We start from the raw sequence: 20,531 nt of genomic DNA on the forward strand, positions 1-20,531 counted from the left end.
AGTGATTGGTTCTGGAATAGGAGTGAGAGAAGGAGTGTCCAATGACAATGGTGTCTCCTACTTTGAAGGTGGGGCGTGAGGGGGTGGCAGCGTGAGGTGGGGGTTGTGCGCGCAGTGGGGAGCGAAAAAGTTGACAGCCTTGAGGTAAAAGCGAGACTAGGAAAGTTGGATTGTGTGTGTCCTGCGCGTGTCCCGACACCCCCAGACACGCAAACGCCGCGCTAGGCAGGTTGCAGGGGCTCCACCCTCCTGGGCCGTCTGTATGACTTGAGACGGGACTCATGAGGCAAACTTTAATTTGCAAGTACACCTGCATCCGGTGGGATGTTTTAGTTAGAACCAGAAAACGGGATCTCTTCCCCTCTAATTTTAGTAAGCTGAATTTTCGTGACCAGTAGCCTTATTAATCAAAAGAACTTCTGGTGAGCAGGCAAAATGTCTGGAACCTGGATTGAACAAAGTAAAATACTTTTACAGCCTAACATTTGTAATTATGCAGTGAAAAGAGATGATCAAATTCTGTGTTCCAAGACAATAACCCTGAATAGCAGGGGTCAACAAGGAATTTTACGTCATTACACCAGCAGCTAGATATATTAATGAAGGGCGCCCCTGCCTTTTCCGAAGCAGATAGCTTCTTGAGAAGAATAAATACCAGATGTAATGTAATAATCCATTGTGGTAAATTTGTTTTTTATTCCGCAATGAAACTGAAAGGGTACAAAAATTTTGGATGACTATCAAAAACCTAAATTTATCCCACAGTAAACCAAGGTTTTAAACCTTAATCAGAAGCAATTAATGTAAGGATCTTCATCGGATAACTTTCATTAATTGTCAAGAGGTTAAAAGAGAAGCAGAATGTCAGATTGGTCTACTCGTGCTGTCTGCCCACACTGACAAACTTCCTCTTATTTCAGGCACTATATGCAGGGGTCACTTTCACGTATAGGAGCCATCTTTCTTTGCTTCCTTGTGTGTTCAGACCAGAAAGCATACCGGGTTCAGTAAAAAAAAAAAAAAAATTGATGAAACTCAATAAAAATACAAAAATTTCATGCAGTACTTCATAGTTCCTCACTTTACCACATATTAGAATAATAGCTAATGTTTATTCACCATGTGCCAGCCGCTATTCTAAGAACATGATGTGTGTTAATTTATTCAGTCCTCATATAATCCACAAGGTAGATACCATTATTATCCTTACTGTGGTCTCAGTTGTGGCATAAATAAGCTGTCTTGCCTGAGATCACACAGTTAGTATATGGGAAGCTAAAAATTTCAAGACTGGCTCAAGAGTCTGAGGAAGCCCTCTGCTATAGTGCCTGGCAGCTCAAAGCTGTGGGGTACATAATTTGTAGAGTATGTATTGACAGTGGCCCACAAATCTCATCTGTGAGGTAAGTTTCCATCAGTTTAAAGGAAATTCTACAAATGAAGACAGACCACTACTTTTTTTTTGTTCTCCAGAATAACATATTTTAATTATGAATACAAACTTTATACTCTTCCAAATTTTATATAATTGGCCTACCTCATTAATTTAAAAACTGCATTATATTGTGTGTAAAAAGAATGATAAATGATTTCTTTTCAGTGACTTTTTTAGAATAGCAAGAACAAAAAATCTGACATTAAAAATATGTAATATGTAAAGCTGGCCAGGTGTGGTGACTCATGCCTGTAATCCCAGCACCTTGGGAGGCCAGGGGCAGGGGATCACTTGAGCTCAGGAGTTTGAAACCAGCTTGGGCAACATGGCAAAACCCCACTCTACTAAAAATACAAGAATACTAGCCGGGCGCAGTTAGAGAGGCTGAGGTAGGAGGATCACCTGAGCCCAAAAGGTCAGGAGATCAAAGCTGCAGTGAGTCTTGATCACACCACTGCACTCCACCTTGGGTGACAGAATGACACTCTGTCTCAAAAAAAAAAAAAAAAAATTAAGGTTTTTATTTTACATGCAGGTACATTTCTGAGTTGTTGCTTTGATTACAGCATAGTTGCATTATAGAAATGTCATCTCTAGCTACTCCTAAATATATTTATGGAACGACCTCAACATATTAGGTTACAATAATTCTAAATTTATACTCGGTCACAATCACAATGATCAATTGGATCTAATTTGGATCTAAAACAACATATCTAGTCATATTTTAAGGACTTTCTGTGTTTCTTCAAATCTACCACAGCTGACTTAGACATCTAAAGCATCCACACAGAGAAACAGAATTAGTATGATCTTAAAACACTATTATCAGTTACTGGTAAGTCATTGTGACCAGTCTAGAAGTTCAGTCACTTCTCTTTGCTGTAGAAACCTTAGTTGTCTCTTAAACCTTTATTCTCATGAAGTAAGTACCGATCTTCATATTTAAGGAATATAGGCTTCAAACAAATCAAAGGTGGCCTAAAATAAATTAAACTCAGTGCCTGCTTTCAAATGTCCATTTGTTGGGTTCTTGATAATACTTTATTCTTATTGAGAATGATAGTAAGCTCCAAGGATATATAGAAGCTTTAGGAAAATGTTCTTAGTAAATTGGAAACCCCCTAGAATGAGATGTGGATTGCTAGGCTAGAAGAGCATTGTTATGCTATTTTGCTAGCTATGGGGTAGTTAGGCCTAGTGCCAATTTTCCATACTGGTTGAATGTAAGTGTAACAATCTCTGAAAATCCTATGTAAGGCTTAAGGTTAACATTGACCTCTTACTATGTTGTCCTGTGTAAAGAAGACAAAATTGAAGGCACAATTTGGTGGCATGAGAAATACTTCGGTTTCAGTAGCCCCATGCCGTGGCTATCTGTGGGACAAGGATCTACCATTAGCTAATCTGAGATAGAATCCTGTTATATTTACTTCTTAGTGCAAATATGGTAATAGACTACATTTTAGGTTAAATTAAAACTTGGAATCATTGGTTACATATGATTTATATGCAGCCCCATGTGGAGAGATCATAAGACGAAGAAGCCACAGAGCCCACAGAGCTACCAAAACCCTCCACTTCTAGCTCCATCTGGGTTTGCCTGGCTGAGCATCCAAGGCCCATCCAAATCTGAGAGGCAGTCCAGGCTGTCAGTATTTGCAATGAGGTCATGGCTGGGAGAGAACACTAAACAGATCTGCACTGATGTTCATCTTAAGCTGATTAAACTCTCTTGTAGATTGATTCCTAATAGCAACAACCACAAAAAAGCCTTGACTGAATTTTCGTCCCTGGCAGATGCTTAAATTAAACTCCTCAATGCTTGTGACAGCCTACGTGCACCTTCGCACAAGGTGTTCCCTCTGCCTGAAAGGTTCTTGTCCAGATATCCACACGGCTTGCTGACTCATTTCCATCAGGTCTTTACTCAAATGTCACCACCTTCATGATGAGAGCTTTCCTGAACACTGTTTTAAAAATTGTAAGCTCCCCTAGGCTTTTCCTGCTCTTTATCCTACTCTTTTTCCGGAGTACTTATCAGCATCCAAACCATAATATATTATAATTATTTTTTGCTTTGTCTGTCTAGAATAGAACAGCCTTGAAGACTTTTTATCAGTTTTGTAACTGCTGAATCTCCACAACAGTGCTTAGTATATGATAGATGATCAATAAATATTTGTTTAATGTTGTTAAGAGTGGCAAATTTTAGCCAGTGTTTGTCTTATGAACTAAAACTTGTGCTTTTCCTCAGGGAAAAAAAAAATGTAACAGGTGTATCTCTGCTACAAAAGCACAGTTGCAGAGTAGAAAAATATCTGATGTGGTTACTGTAAACTACACAGATATTTGTATTGAAGCTGCCATTCAAAAAGACAGAATACCTTGTATTATGGTTGTTAGACCTACTGGCTCCTGGAGGCTCATCAGAGGTTGAAATGGAAAATGGGGGCCAGGTGTAGTCCCAACTACTGGCAAGGCTGAGGCAGAGGACTGCTTGAGCCCAGTAGTTTGAGGTTACAGTGAGCTATGATCACGCCACTGCACTCCAGCCTGGGTGACAGAGTGGGAACCTATCTCCAAGAAAAAGGAAAATAGAATTGGCAATGGAGAAAAGGCAGTTGAAAAAAAGGATAACTGAAATAAACAAACTGAAGAGGATCACTTAAGGAGTGACATCTGCTGATTGGTATTTAGTTCTAGCTCACTATTAAGAAGAGCTATTCTCAAGAGGCCTATGTAAAGGAACTGAAAATAAATGATAATTAAGTAGGCAAGACTATTATATGTAAATAATGAAAACTTTGTTTCTAAAAGAAGTTCAGAAGAAGCAATAGTAATAGATATTTTATTTTTAACTGCAAGGTCATCAAGAATAAGTGTACAGTTATTTCTCAAAAATAGAAAACAGTAATGAAAACCCCTGGTTTTTCAGTTTTCATCTCCACAGCAGCTCCAATTGCCAACTATGATGCCAGTGGCACCTCCTATGCATCTTAAGCTGCTGCATAATACTCTCACCATTTAACTAAAATACTATATTGTATAAAGTCAGCACATTCACAGGTAAAACTTGGGGGCCAAAGAACTATAAATATTCTCTTTCCATGCTGTGACATTCTATTTGTTTTAGTCCCAAACAGAGTGTTCATAATACATGAAAGCAATAGTAATCCTATGAAGGGAATATGTTTGATTATCATAATGTTATTTTTTAATGAGAGTTTCAAGTCATTAAAGTATGTCATAAGTGTCTTCCTATGTGGCCAAATCTTATTTTTTGCCACATGAGTAAGTGTGTTGAGGGACTGTTGTTAGGGTGCCATCAATTCATCAGCAGTGCTGGACTAGAGAAGTTTATTTTTCTTATTTTAAACTTTTTGAAACACAATTTTCAGAGTGCCCTACTCAGCATCTTATTGAAAAGGTCCATATTAATGCCCCTAATAAGCCTAATTGGGGGCTTAGTAGCAACAATACTAGCATCAAGCCATAGCAACTCCTTATCAGGTTACTTATTGAATGTTTGTGAAGTGTCAGACACTGTTTTACACTCTGTTGGGTTTACCTGTTCTCACACTTTGGTAAATAGGAGTAAAAAGATATGCCAACAAAGCGAAAGCCATATCTACAGATTTGCCTTGCATAAAAAAAGATGTAAATAGAGTATTATGGAAGTGAGGGAAGGGAAAGCTCACTTGAGAAAAGGCTTCAGGAAGAAGAGTATGAAGAAGTCATGTAGGTAGGAATGCATAAAACCAGGCAGAAGATGATTGGACAGTCTGTCTTTGGCTGATGGTTAATGGAAGATAAGTCTTGGCTTGTTGATGACAGGTCATGGAGGCCCTTGGTTGCCAGGTAAGGCTTGCACTTTATTGGATATGCAGTGAAGAGCTGTTGAAGATTCTTGAATGGGTGAAGAGAACATGAGTGGAGCTGTGCTTTATGAAGATTAATTCAAGAATTGCTTACAACATGAATTAGAGATTGATGGTTGGAAGATGATGTAGAAGGTTTAGAGAATACTCCACATTAGTTTAGGTGACATGAGTTAGGGGAATGACAAAGGACATGGAGAGGGAAATAAGGTGAAAGTCATGTTCCTTCTCAGCTGATGATCATGTGGACTTTGAAAGGAGAACCCCAGACAGTTGTGAAGATTCAAGCTTGGATGCCTGAGAAGACAGTCATGGCTTTAACACAAACAGGGCAGCTAAGGGAAGGAGGAGGTTTGGTGAAAAGATAATGAGTTCAGCTATAAGTAAAATAACCAGAGAATATTCAAATGGAGACAGCTGTTAAATGACAGTGAAATTGAGAAAACAAGAGATATAGATTTGGGGGCTATCCATGTCCATGTGGTAGTTGAAGCCATGATCACAAACGAACTTGGCAAAGGAGAAAAGCATAGAAATAAAAAGAGGGTGAAAAACAGAATTGTGAAAATTTATACATGAGTCATGGAAGGAAAAGTAAAAAAAAAAAAAAAAAAAAAAAAAAGAAAGAAAACAATACTAGAAAAGAAGGCAGGGCAGAAGTACTCCTTAACAAAACGGAGTTCAGAGTCTCAGAAAATAAGTTTGGTAGATGCTTCATGGGGCATCTGACAAACTAATATCCCTCTTCTCTGAGAACCAATCCTCCCCCAACACATAGAGGGTTTGGGCCTGACAGCTATGTATGTACCAAATCCTCTGGCCATGGTTGATTTCACCTGAGTTCAACAACTGACTAAAGCTGGGCCAATTAAATTTTCTCCTTTGGGAATTTGAAATGAAGAAATAAAATGTTTTTCTATAAAGACTTGTGCATGGAGTGGCCATTTTCTGTCACGGGAACACAGAAGCAGAGGAAACCTGCTTTCTGAGAGAAAAGAATGAAGTGAGTTACAGAAAGAAGGAGAAATCAGACCAGGTGACCAGAAAGAGGGAGACAGTCTGAGAGGAAGTTCACTTTCCCATGATGATTATTTTGTTTCTTATGCATTTTATTCAATCCTCCAAAACCACCCCAACTCCAGCCCCATTCCTGCTGATACATCTCCACTATAGTCCCACCATCAAATCTATGATTTTTTCAACATTTGGATCCATTTCTTTTTCCTTTCTGTACAGGTAATACATGTTCTCCTTTCCTATCGAAAGCCATCTTCTCCACTTCTGATTTAAATTCTGTCCCTCTTGTCTCTCAGGGACTTCATTTCTGCAGTTATTATCTCCATCTTCTTCATCATCAAATTATTGATTTTTCCCGGTAATGTTTGAACATGCTGTTATGCCAACATTTATTTTAAAAGGCAAAACAAAGATTCTTCTGCCATCCCTTTCCATCTACAGTCCAAATTCTTTGATCTTGTCCCAGCAACACTTCTTGACAGAGATGTCTACATGTTACTTCTGATTTCCTATTTAATCCTATTAATCTACTATTTTCCTATTTAGTCTATTCCAATCTGGCTTCATGCCACTGAAAACTGCTAATCAACATCAACTGCCTCCATACTGCCAGACCCAGTGGATATTTCTGGGACCTCTTCCTATTCCAGCTTTTAGCAGTTTTCCACATAGCTGGTCAGGCTCAGTTCTTTAAAAAAAAAAAATCTTCTATAGGAGTCTAGGACACTGTACTCACCTGTTCTCTTTCCTACTTCTCTAACCACTACTGCTCAGTGCTCTTCAGGTTCTTCCTCCTCTAGTCCCCTCTAAAAATTGGGCTCTATTCTCTGCTTGCTTCTCTGTAAACTCATCTTCTTGGTAATCTTAGACATTCCCATGGCTTTAAATACTACAAAATGCTGGCAACTCCTAAATGAAACTCTCCAAGATTCATATTTGTATATCTAGTTGTCTGTTTGATATGTCAAGTCCCCATGAATACTTGAAGTGAATGTGTCTAAAATGGAACTAAAATCTTAATTTCCATATTCCTGCTTTCTCTTAACCTCTGAGAAAATTGTCCCCATTTTTCCCCCATTTCAGTAAATGGTTTCACCATCTATCCAGTTATTCCAAACAAGAAACCTAGACAATACTTTTGATTTCTCATTTTTCTCTCCACCATCACCCCTCCAACCCATCAGCTAGTCCTCTCATTTGTTCTTAATAAATAGATGTCTAATCCATCCACTTCTCTCCATCTCTTCTGCTGTTACATTAAGTCAAACTACTGTCATCTCTTACCTAATCTATTGCTGCAGCTACTCAACTTGTCTCCCAGCTTCTACTCTTGCCTTCTTTCATTTAGTTTCTACTTATCAGTCAGGGTAAACTTGGAAATATGTTGAGCCACGTTTCCTGCTTAAAAATGTTCAGTGTCGGCCGGATGCGGTGGCTCATGCCTGTAATCCCAACACTTTGGGAGGCCAAGGCAGGTGGATCACGAGGTCAAGAGATCAAGACCATCCTGGTCAACATGGTGACACCCCGTCAATACTAAAAATACAAACATTAGCTGGGCATGGTGGCACGTGCCTGTAGTCTAGCTACTCGGGAGGCTGAGGCAGGAGAATCACTTGAATCAGGGAGGTGGAGGTTGCAGTGAGCCGAGATCGTGCCACTTCCCTCCAGCCTGGCAACAGAGTGAGACTCCGTCTCAAAAAAAAAAAAAAAAAAAAGAAAAGAAAAAGGGGTTCAGTGTCTTCCAATAACGTTGCAATGAAATCCAAAGTCCTTAAAATACCTGACTACTTTTGCTCTACTCTCCTCCTCCCCTTTTCAGTTCCAACCACAATGCCTCCTTTCACTTCCCCTGAAACACTCCTGCCTGGCCTGCATACAGGTGTATCCTCTGCCTAAATCACTTCTTCTACCTCCCTGCTCCTCAATTCCCTTGAAATGCCACGTCTTAGAATGTCCTTCCTGAGTCCTCACCCATCACTAATAACCTATAATAATCTATCATTAAGTCAGTTTTTTTCCATCTATTTTGCTCATTAAAAGTTGTCAATAGACATTTGTTTACCTCCTAATGGCAAGTCTTTCCTACTAGATTGTAAAGTCTCTGGAGGTAGTGACCTTGTTTGTCTCTTCTGTTCACTGCTTGATCACTTAACACCTATGGAGTTCCTAGGATATACCACGTGTTCAATAATTACTTGTTATAACTTTACTTGTTGCTGATGGCTTCATCGTTCATTATTCCAGTCCTTGTACAGTCCTACTATACTTTCTCTGGAGAGTTTCCTATAGTCTTTTTTTTTTTTTTTTGAGATGGAGTCTCGCTCTGTCGCCCAGGCTGGAGTGCAGTGGCCGGATCTCAGCTCACTGGAGTTTCCTATAGTCTTATACTCAGATCCCTTTTGTCATTTCAATAATTTGAGTAGGTTTCTGCTCTTATATCAAATGACCACTAATTGATGCAGCTTTGGAAAGGATAAGGTGGTTAGTAATGTCACATGCTGTTGAATGGGAAAGCAGTTTAAGAGCTAAGCAAAAAGCACTGGATCTCATCACTGATCATCTTCAAGCCAATAGTGTTCATAAAATATGGCCCAATTGAAGCCAGGTTACAACTAAGTTAACAAGATGGGTAAGAAGGTAGATGCATCAATGCAGAATATTCCTTTTAAGAAGTTTAACAGTTAAAATAAGGCATGATATAAAATGGGATCTTGGGGTTCAGCAGAACCAAAGAAAGTACATGTTAGTTTGGTTTAAAAGAAAAGAGAGGCCAGGCGCGGGGCTCACGCCTGTAATCCCAGCACTTTGGGAGGCCAAGGCGGGCAGATCATCTGAGGTTGGGAGTTCAAGACCAGCCTGACCAACATGGAGAAACCCCATCTCTACTAAAAATACAAAATTAGCCAGGCGTGGTGGCGCATGCCTGTAATCCCAGTTACTCGGGAGGCTGAGTCAGGAGAATTGCTTGAACCCAGGAGGCGGAGGTTGCGGTTAGGCAAGATCATGCCATTGCACTCCAGCCTGGGCAACAAGAGTGAAATTTTGTCTCAAAAAAAAAAAAAAGAAAAGAGAAAAAAATGTCTTGATATACCCATAAGCCAAAGAAGCCAAAGGAGAAAAAAATCAAGAAGTGTTTGAATGGGGAAGAAGATTAATAGATTTAGTTTCTATTAGCATTAGAGGATTTGATCAAGAGCACAACATTGACAAAAAGGCACAATGTTTCCCCTTCTACTACAGGAAGGAAGGAGGATAAGAGGTCAAAAGTAAGACAAAGTTTTGGATAGAGCAAAGGGAGGTTGAGTGTGGCCACTTCAGAAGGTAGCAAAGTCATCTACAAACCAATTGTCAAGGAGAAGATCAGAATCTCTTGAAAGACTTTTCTGAACCATACTTCCAACCCTTCATTCCATCCCTTACCTCCCTGCCCAAGACTTGCTTTCCACTACCACCATAGCAGACACTCACTGCTACAAAAGGCCATAGTGGCTGATTAAGTGTGCCTTACTTCTTTGATGGTGCTATGGTTTGAATGTTCGTCCTTTCCAAAACTCATGTTGAATTTTTTTTCCTTCTTTCTGCCCCCACCCCCTCATGTTGAAATTTAATTGCCATTGTAATAGTATTAAGAGGTGGCACATTTAAGTGGTGATTAGGTAATAAGGACTCTGCCCTTATGAATGGATTATTGCCATTATCATGGGAGTGGGTTCACCCCTTTTATTCATTCTATCTCTCTCTCTCTTTTTGCTCTTCCAGCATGTGACACCTTCTGCCATGGGATGATGCCACAAGAAGAACCTCACCAACTGCTGGCACCTTGATAGTGGACTTCACAGCCTCCAGAACTGTGAGCCAGTAAGTTTCTGTTCATTATAAATTACCCAGTGTGTGGTATCATTATAAATTGCCCAGACCGTGGTATTCTGTTACAGCAGCACAAAACAAATTAATACAGGAAGGGTGGAGTAGAAAACAGTACAATCAGTGAAGAGTAAGATAGTCAGAAGCGAATATAGGGTTGAAGAGCTCTGGCATCATGAGGAATATGACAAGGAAACAAAACTGTGTTTTCCAAACATGTGAGACTATCAGGCATATCTGGGTCCCTTGCTAAAAACACAGATTTCAGTCCCCTTTCCTGGAGAGTCTAATTCAGCTAGTCTGCTGATTGGAGGGTTAGGATTGTATAATTTTTAACAAGTTTCTCAGGTGATCTTTATGATCAGGCAAATTTGCAAAACAGTAGATTCGAAATAAATAAAAGTTTACCAAGTATAATTGCAGGACCAAAATATTATCTCCATTTTCAGCCAAATACATAGAAACATTGATACCTGACATCAATTCATGGAAATTACCAAAAGAAAACAGCTTTTAAAATTCTACCTGTAGAATTTTTTTAAAAAAAATATCTAAGAGGTCTATTCATTTTACATGATTTGTATCTAATTCTATGGTTCCAAATAATCTACAGTGGTATTTGAAAATATGAGACTGGGTTATAGATTTTTTTAATTATAGCAAATTTCACTGAGGAAAAGGGAAATGGACCTGACTGGCTAACAGTTATTATTTATAATAATGAGTCAGATATTTTAAAGCCTGTTCTGCTTCTAGTTGCTTAACTCTCAGATTAATAAACTAAACATAGTAAAATCTAAGATTTTTAAATAAAATCTTGAGCACACTAGCAGTACAGCAGCTGAGAATAGATTCGGGTCCTTGAAAAATTTCTTTCCATTTCCTCCTAGAAAAACTGATTTGTATTGATACACAATAGTCGCAGCCCATTGTGGGACTGCTTTCTGGGACCACAGAGCCCCTCTAATTTGTACCAGTTTTTCTCCATTCTAGTTGATCCTGACCATCAGGTATAAATTAGTGCTAAACCAATATTAGCTGATACTTCCCCAGGTGTGGGAAGTGAGGAAACCTGATCACACGAACAAACACAACCCTTCCTGGCTACATTTAAAATAAGATGGCTATTATTATACCGTGCGGGAAAAAGAATTTTTTTGTTGTTTGTTTTTTAATCAATCTTATGCCACCTAAATTTGTATTAACTTGACATGGTGATATCAGTCATCAGTTAGAATCCATTTTTAGTTAGAGATTCCCTATCAACCTTCACACTTTTTTCATTCTTTCATGGGGTCTCCTCTTGCCCTTCCAACTTCTTCTCACCCCCAGCCATGCCATGTGCCTTGCCCCACACCCTTTTTCATTTCTAGCACTACTCAAGAGGTTGCGTGGAGGAGCCCAGGGGAGTAGGTTTACATACCTGCTTTAATTGCTCACCTTGGGCGGAGCAGTGTCCTAAATAAACTTTAGTTTTGCCACAGCACCATTACTCAACAAAGTATTTTTACAAGTGTCACTTAATAATACAAAAATAAATAAGGCACTTAAACTTGTTATTGAGGAAAGAAGCTTTAGCTGCCCACTTTCTGTACTCAGGGTCCAATCTCGCTTCACTTGTGCTTAGAAAACTCTTCAGGAGTTTGCTTTAAAGAAAATCAGTTAGAGCATAAGTGCTGTGAGCCAAGTCTAAGTACCTTTACCCTTGAAAGGATTAGTTCCTTTATTAATTATCAATAACAAGGAATTTTGTCATTTTTATCAATACTTTCCAGTCATAACTATTCATAGTGTAACTATGTACTCAATGGTTTCATAAATATCAAAAACATATATATGTAGTACTTAGCCATAGATGGGAAGAGAAACAAATGTTCAAAATTCCAAGGAAATGATGTGACTCTGCATGATTTTTTCCCTACTTTATAGAAACTTCACAGAATTTTTATATGCACTTTCAGATCTATGACTTTTTTGTATCACGGCAACAATTCTGTGACGTTAGAACATGTATGCTGTCTCCATTTGGCAGATGGGGAAATGGAGGCCCACAACCTTGGCTGGGGTCACAGATAGCACATGAGAGACTACAAGTAGAAGCCAGGTCTTCTGATTCCTTCACTATAAAAATTGGGTGACTTTTTTCCCCAGTGTTTTTTCTTCACTATAAAAATTGCCTCTGTAGCAAGAGCCAGGGATGTAATTGAGAGGCATGGATCTTTTCCACCTTGGTCTTTGAAAGACCTGTGAGCTAATAGTATATGCAAGAGAGGACACTTACTGCCTAAGAGATTGATTACCTACATTCAGGGCAACCCGATGATGCACCCTGATAAGAGAAGGGCCTGTGTAAAGGTCCTAATTTGTTTTAAATATCCAGAGTTCCTGATAGGGAGGCAGGGTGTGGTAATTATATATCTAACGTTTGGCTAATTGTCTCCATATCCTCACCTTCACAGATGTCTTTCAAACATTGATAATTACAGGTTTCAGACCCAAAGCCTACAAATTCATAATCCACACAGATGACATACTAAAATATACTCAAACTTGTAAGTCTGAAGACAATTTCAGCACTATTGGACTTACATTAAGAGAAAACTGCTTAAAAAGAGGTACCCTTTATTTCTATGTCATAGCTATACTTTACCACATAGATGTGTCATGGTTTCACCGTGATCTGAGGAAGTGCACATAAATTCATTTGCCTCTAAATGTAATCAAAATTAACAAAACAAGTAACAAAAAAGAAAGAGTATGTAGATAACCCCATAGGAGTAAAACTGACTCAAATTAATGAAACCAACTTGAAACAATGAAGGAGCTGCTTCTAAGTAAGATAAAGAATCAGAACCAAGAAATAAGTGCAGCACAGAAAAGCAGTCATCCTTGTCATGATGGGCTACAAGTACAACCCGAGTTAATTACATCATAAGTTCTTTTTAAGAATTCAAGCCAAGCATTGTGGCTCACACTTGTAATCCCAACAGCTTGGGAGGCTGAGGCAGGAGGGATTGCTTGAGACAAGAAGTTTGAGACCAGCCTGGGCAACATAATAAGACCCCATCTCTAAAAAAAAAATTTAAAAATTTACCAAGCGTAGTGGTGCATGGCTATAGTCCCAGCTATTTGGGAGCCTGAGGCAGAATCATCACTTGAGTCCAGGAGTTTGAGGCTGCAGTGAGCTATGATAGTGCCACTGCACTCCAGCCTGAGTGAGATCCCATGTCTGTAAAAAAAAAAAAAAAAAAAAAAAAAATTAAAAGAAAAGAAGGAAAGGAAAGGAGAAAGAAAGAAAGAAAAAGAGAGAAAGAAAGAAATTAAAATAAGAATCCAGCAAGTTCTTGCTATAGTGGCGTCAACATAACAATAAATAAGGTGTACTCTTACACCTTACACCACAATCTCTATCACCACCCAGAGCAATTATAATAAATCCTGCCTAATTTGGGGTCCCACAATTTAGGATGGTCTTACATTTAATAAAGAATTATGGATGTAGACTCTAGAAAAAGTCAAATGATTTAGCTTTATTTAGTTTGCAGAAGAAGTTCAAGGAGGGGTTAGTCATGGCCTTCAGGTATATTTAGTGCCATAGATATTGGTGTTTGGGGATTTTTCATCATAGAAAGAATGTAAGGAAATTAGTTAAAGATTTAAGAGGAACAGGGTAAATAAAAGCATATGTTCAGCATTCACACTGCTATGCACTCTATGTATACTATCTCATGGAATCTTCACAGATACCCTGCAAGACTGATAGAAACCAAGAATGAGGAGGTAGAAAAGTCAAGGTTAAAGTCAAAGGTCAAAGTCCTTTACCTCGTATTTGGTCTTAGGGTCTGTTTACTTCCAGAGTCTGTGCTACAGGACCAACTCACTGTAATGCTACATTGGGCAGTGTTATGAAACTTTCTGCTATCATTAAATTCAAGAATAGTTTCTAGAGACATATATCTAGGATAGTGATACAGTCCTGTCTGAAAATAGAAAAATGGACTATATTCCTCTGAGGCCACCTTCAGCCCTGCAATTTTAGATTAAAATTCAGATCAATAGAGCTTTAGTCCAAGGCTTTTACTGGGCACATTTTTTTAATCATTAAAGATCTGAGGCCTATAGCATGAGTAAGACTTTAGCTATTTATATTTAAAGTTTCCTCCGCCTACTTAAATATCCAACATTGAGAAATTAGTCTAATAAATTAGAGTATATCCATATAATGAAATTTTGTGTTATTGTTAGAATTATGTGGAAGAAATTTTAATGACATAAGAAAATGTCGATGACATATTATCAAGTGAATTTAAAAAACCAGAAAAACCAAACTCAACTGTAAAGTATGTTTCTAATTGAATTTAAATATGTATTTACATATGCATATATAAAAACAACTGAGAGAACATATGCCAAAACATTAATAGTAGTTCCCTGTGGTTAATGGGATAAAGGATGACTTTTATTTTCATCTCTGGTCTTCTTTACATTTTTCTAAACTGAACATGTCCTACATATATTATTAGAAAGAATGCTTTGCACATACCACACACACACGTAAAATGATTTTCTGCAAAGGTTTTAAAATTTAGAATAGAATAACATTGTATTAGGAATGGAATTTTGTATAGGGTGAGGAAGAATTTATTAAATAGCATAGAGCCCATTGTTAGCAGCAAACTGTCACTCTGTCCAACACTGGAAATAAAATCAGCTTTTCATATAATTTCTTTCTTTTTTTTTGAGATAGAGTCTCACTCTGTTGCCCAGGCTGGAGTGCAGTGTCACAATCATGGCTCATTGCAACCTCTGTCTCCCAGGCTCACGTGACCTCTCACCTCAGCCACCTGAGTAGCTGGGACAACAGGCATGCACGACAACACCTGGCTAACTTTTGTGTTTTTTGTAGAGATGGGGTTTTGCCATGTTGCCCAAGCTGGCCTTGAACTCCTGACCTCAAGCAATCCGCCTGTCTAAACCTCCGAAAGTGCTGGGATTACAGGTGTGAGCCACTGCATCTGGCCATAATTTCTTATTATGCTAAACTATCATATATAACTATCAGAATTCTTTTAGCCCTTGCCTAAAACCCTCTACTCAGAAGGCACACAGAAGACACACAGCTAAGCACATGATACTATGTGTATAAAATGAAGGTAATAATCATACCTAGCTCATGGGGTTCTTACAGCTTAAGATGTAAATAAAATCATACTTCTAAAGCTAGGCCTAGCTCAGTGCCTAGAATATAGTAAGCACTCAATAAATGTTATCTTGTTAGTTATGTTCTTATTGTTAGCTAAAGAACAGGAAAATTCTGCAAAAAAATGGTTGTCGATCTAAGAATTTCCTATCAGCCACCTGGCACACATACTTAGTTTTAAAATAGTCTTGCAGTTAATGTAGATGGCATCTAAAGGAAACTTTGACACATCGTAATTCTATAGCTCATTTCATTCTCCATACTTATCAAGGTTTTAATGAGTAATGAAAACAGGAAATGAAGTCATAATATAATTCAATTTTTAAAATCATTTTTTCTGTTTATATTACCAAAAATGTTTGCAATATCAATAAAATGTTAGAACTTTGTAATTACAATGTTATTTGAATTTTTATTTTAATGTAATTATTTATTATATTTGTCTCTCTGGAGATAATTTTTAGTTTTATTTGTGATTAAAAGCAGCTTTGAATTTAGCTATGTCCTTTACTATAATACAAAGAAAAAGCACATCTAAGTTCTTTGCAAATATCATTGTCCATTTGGGCACACACACACACCACAGACTTGTCTCAATATATTTTATTTTCTATTTTTTTGAGACAGTCTCACTCTGTCACCTAGGCTGAAATGCATTGGCATGATCTTTGCTCTCTGCCATTTCTGCCTCCCAGGCTCAGGTGATCCTCCCATCTCAGCCTCCCTAGTAGCTGGGACCACAGATGCACACCACCACACTTGGCTAATTTTTTGTATTTTTGGTAGAGATGGGGTTTTACTATGTTGCCCAGGCTGGTCTCAAACTCCTTAGCTCAAGTGATCTGTCTGCCTCAGCCTTCCAAAGTGTTGGGATTACAGTCATGAGCCACAGCACCTGACCTCAATATTGTTCTGGGTTATGTCAAGCCTTGCCCAGCTACTCAGAAGGCTGAGACAGGAGAATCTCTTAAATCCAGGAGGCAGAGGTTGCAGTGAGCCAGGATTGCACCATTGCACTTCAGCTTGGGCGACAAGAGCAAAACTCCATCTCGAAAAAAAAAAAAGGTGTGTGGCATCTCCCCACTCTATCTCTCTTCCTTCTGCTCTGGCCATGTGAAGTGCTTGTTTGCCCTTTGCTTTCTGCCATGAGTGTAAGTTTCCTGAGGCCTCTCCAGAAGTTGAGCAGATGCCAGCATCATGCTCCGTATAGCCTGTGAAACTGTGAGCCAATTAAACCTCTTTTCTTTATAAATTACCCAGTCTTTGGTTCTTTATAGCAATGCAAGAATGGACTAATACACTCATCTAGCTTGTTTTCCAGCTAACAGGTTTATTTTTGGCCCAAGGAAGCAGGACACTGGGGAAGACGGGGAGGTGCTCAGAGGTGGCTCAATAAACCATAATCATTTAGGACACAGCTGGATAAACTGATTCCACCAATGATGATAGGGTCCCATACTTTCTTGCATAGGCTCAGTGTGATTCTTTAACTTAATGAAAATTTCACATTTTAAACATTTATTTTATGTTTCTTTCTGTTTCTATCACATGCTTTACAGATAATCCATTTTAAAGCAAGAAAGCAAGATAATTCAAGGTAAAAATTCAAAGGGGGAAAGGATGGGAGTCTATGAAAGTTTGTTCCCTTACCTTCTCCCACTTACAGCTAATTTATATTTGACGAAGTAGTGGTTGTATGTATATATTACTCTTGTGGATAAATAGGGGATATCTATTTCTCTTCCCTAGGGAAAAATGTATGACTGCAAATTTGGAAACTAGACAGGATCTGCCAATACAGGGCAGAATGTTAAAAAGAGGATGAATTTTGATTTCAGAAAATTTAGAAGAAAATGGATTTCTCAGGCAACTGAAAGAACATATTTGGATCTGTTAAGACTAAGGGAGGCTTCAAGAGAACAGGACTTTGTGTTGGACAGACTATCTGTGACAGGGAAAAAACCCCTTCTCAATGATTAGGGACGAATCAGTTAACTGGCTTGAGTTTCACATTCTTCATCTGTAAAATCTGGTGATTAGACTGGCCCAGCAAAAGATATAATACACATAAATTGGAATGAATCTGCATTTTCCAAGCCTGATGAATTTATTAAAACTGAATTAAGTCACTAACTGGCAGCCTGAAGATGCAAGGAAAGAACTGAGTCATGCTTCTTAAGGTAAAAGGGCAGTCTAACTGAGAATTTTGTTATCTCTGAGGACAAATTACAAGGAGATAAAGACACTCAAGATCACATGGAAGGCTTCTGCTCCCACTTAGAGACTGCAATGTAAGGTATGGAAACAGAATATTCTCTATAGAAACATAAATGTTAAAATATGAACATTTTTGTTCTTATTTCAATCCAAAAATAATAAATGAATTAAATGTCAAAGATAGCCATTCTAATTTGGAACTTCTCTGTTCATAACCTATTATGTAGTGGGTACTAAAAATCTGTTCATGGTATATGACTGAATACTGTCTATGAAATGTGTAGGTGTTAAATAAATGCCATGGTTTATTTATTATAAGAAACTTTTTACATTTTAACATCTCTGAAATGTGGATACAATTTTATTTTATTTTATTTTATTTATTTTTGAGATGGAGTTTCACACTTGTTACCCAGGCTAGAGTGCAATGGCACAATCTCGGCTCATTGCAACCTCCACCTCCCCGATTCAAGCGATTCTTCTGCCTCAGCCTCTCCAGTAGCTGGGATTACAGGCCCCTGCCACCACGCCAACCTAATTTTTGTATTTTTAGTAGAGACAGGGTTTTACCATGTCGGCCAGGGTGGTCTCGAACTCCTGACCTTAGGTGATCCACCCACCTCGGCCTCCCAAAGTGCTGGGATTACAGGTGTGAGCCATTGCACCCGGCCCTGAAATTTGGATAAAATTTTAAATGAATGGCTTGTTGTTGTTTAATTGGCAGCATCGTTTTTCTTGGCACCACTTAAAGCTTAAAGTTCCTCCTGACAATGCTTTTCCTTTTTGCTCACAAGACCAGACATTCTCATGAATGTTTCTTTAGCATTTTCCAGCTTATCCTAAGATAATTCACAAATATTAAAACATCTATGATGTCCCTATTGAAGACAGTTCATCCAATACCTCATGATTTGATTAAATACTTCATCAAATCTAAGATACCATCATAAATTGTGCCATTATTTTAAGTGGTGCCAAGAAAAAAATCCCTTTGTATTGTGCTAGAATTCAATGATACACGGCAACCCCTGGAAAAGATTCATTTACCTTAATAATGTCCATAATAACAGATACAATACGTTTTCCAGGCATTATATTTATCCATGGTTTGACTGTAAAAGGTCTTGTACTTTTAAAAGATCTATAACCTCATAAGATTCATGTAAAGTAAATGTATTTTTTAAAACATAACTAAAGCATTTTTGTCACCCTATTTATATCAGCCCAAAACAGCATCAGTTCTTCAATAAGGGCTTCAGAGAGCTTAAGTTAAAGGAACAAAGTAGTCAATTAGTTAGTACTATGGCAGATTTAAACCCAAAACTTATTGTTTTAAAAAGATGAATATATATGCACACACACACATCATATACAGGTATGTAGATAAGGCTTGGAAGGGTGTGTCACAAGTTGTTATTTTGGAATGGAAAGTATCTGAGTTTGTTTTTTCCTCATCTGTGTTTCTAAATTTTGCCATAGTAAGCATGTATTGCATTTGCAGTAATTTTAAAAAGCAATAAGTATGATAGCATTTCCCCTTCCCCCCTTTTTTTTCACAGTTAAACAGTGGGTACTGTAAAGTACAGCTGGCATAGTTAAGGATGTATCTTCAAAGATGCATTGGCTTAATTTTTTTCCTACAAAGTTACAGGCACCATCCAGTCCAGCCACAAAGCCCAATTTAGAGTTAGCCCTACATGAGACAGTGGGGGCCCACAAGCTAATGTAGAAGAAATAATCTTCCCTCCCTATTGATAGACATGGTGACTTCTACACATTTCTATGTGTTGACAATATATGCATACACTTGCAATTTGCCTTCTCTGGCAAGGCCACAGAAGAGGGCAATTCACTTAAATGCGTAATTTTCTTTTTCTTCTTTGTTTTGCATACAAATATATGTAACAGTTTTATTTATAATACCCCAGAACTGGAAAGAAGCCAAATGTCCATCAACATGTGAATGTATAAACAAATTGTGTACTATCCATACAATAAAATACTACTCAGCAATAAAAAGGAATGGGCTACTGGTACAGGTAACAACAAAATGCATAATTTTCTTGACCTGGGTTTTTTTCAGAATGCTGGAGCTGAAGAGTCATTTATTTATTTGATGTCACTTTAGTTTGTTAAAGGATAAAACCCTTTTAGTACAGGCTTTTCTCCTACCATAACCACATTTATGCCAAATTAAAAATATTGGTAAGCCTCTTTGAAAATCAGTTGTAGAATAAATAAAATGTCTTTTGTTTAGCTATTAACACGATTTTAGGATGCTGTGCCTTCTTTACCACCGTGTATTTGTAGAAAATTATATTTCGGCTTTTTATATTATTCATAAATAAAAGTCAGTATTTTTCAGTTCTTCTTCAAATCATGTTATTAACATTTATTGAAATATAGCTTTCTTCTTTCATCTTAGGTGTATAATCTCATCAGCTTTGCAGGAAAAACAGATACCCTTAGGGTCTGAATTGGCATTTGAATAGATAAGCTCACTTTTAGTCCATGCCTAATAATATTACATTATTGTTTAGGAAGAGATAGCAAGCTATGTCATATAAATTTTTATATACTCTTTCTGTCATCGAATAACAACTGAATTATCCTACTGTTAATAGGATTCATATAAAACTGTGGATGATGTCTAGCTACTCTATTTTTGCCAGAAGGAGAACACAGATAAACATTATGCCATGGCCATCATTTCAGTGACTTTAGGAACTTATATGCAGTTAGTGCCTCTTCACATACTGCTCACAAAGCATGTTCTCCAGTGATTTCAGAGAGATAACAAGAGGGACTCCAAAGGAGAATTTACTGAATGTTTGTGAAATTTGGGGCAATAGAGCCTCTCTAAGTCTCAGTATCCTCCCTGGTGAAAGAAAGATGATAATTCCTTCCTCACAGG

The 20,531-nt window shown here is 37.9% G+C and overlaps 1 long non-coding RNA gene across 1 annotated transcript; it reads left to right on the top strand.

Moving 5' to 3' along the window:
• The first annotated feature begins 71 nt into the window (after nt 1–71).
• LOC106997528 (uncharacterized) lies at nt 72–19,994 on the top strand. The gene is made up of 3 exons (XR_001443725.3): nt 72–144; nt 10,096–10,194; nt 17,150–19,994. It is a non-coding gene; the product is annotated as an uncharacterized LOC106997528 (long non-coding RNA).
• The last annotated feature ends 537 nt before the right edge of the window (nt 19,995–20,531 follow it).

The sequence above is a fragment of the Macaca mulatta genome, chromosome 3 (assembly GCF_049350105.2).
Source record: "Macaca mulatta isolate MMU2019108-1 chromosome 3, T2T-MMU8v2.0, whole genome shotgun sequence".
Classification (NCBI taxonomy): domain Eukaryota; kingdom Metazoa; phylum Chordata; class Mammalia; order Primates; family Cercopithecidae; genus Macaca; species Macaca mulatta.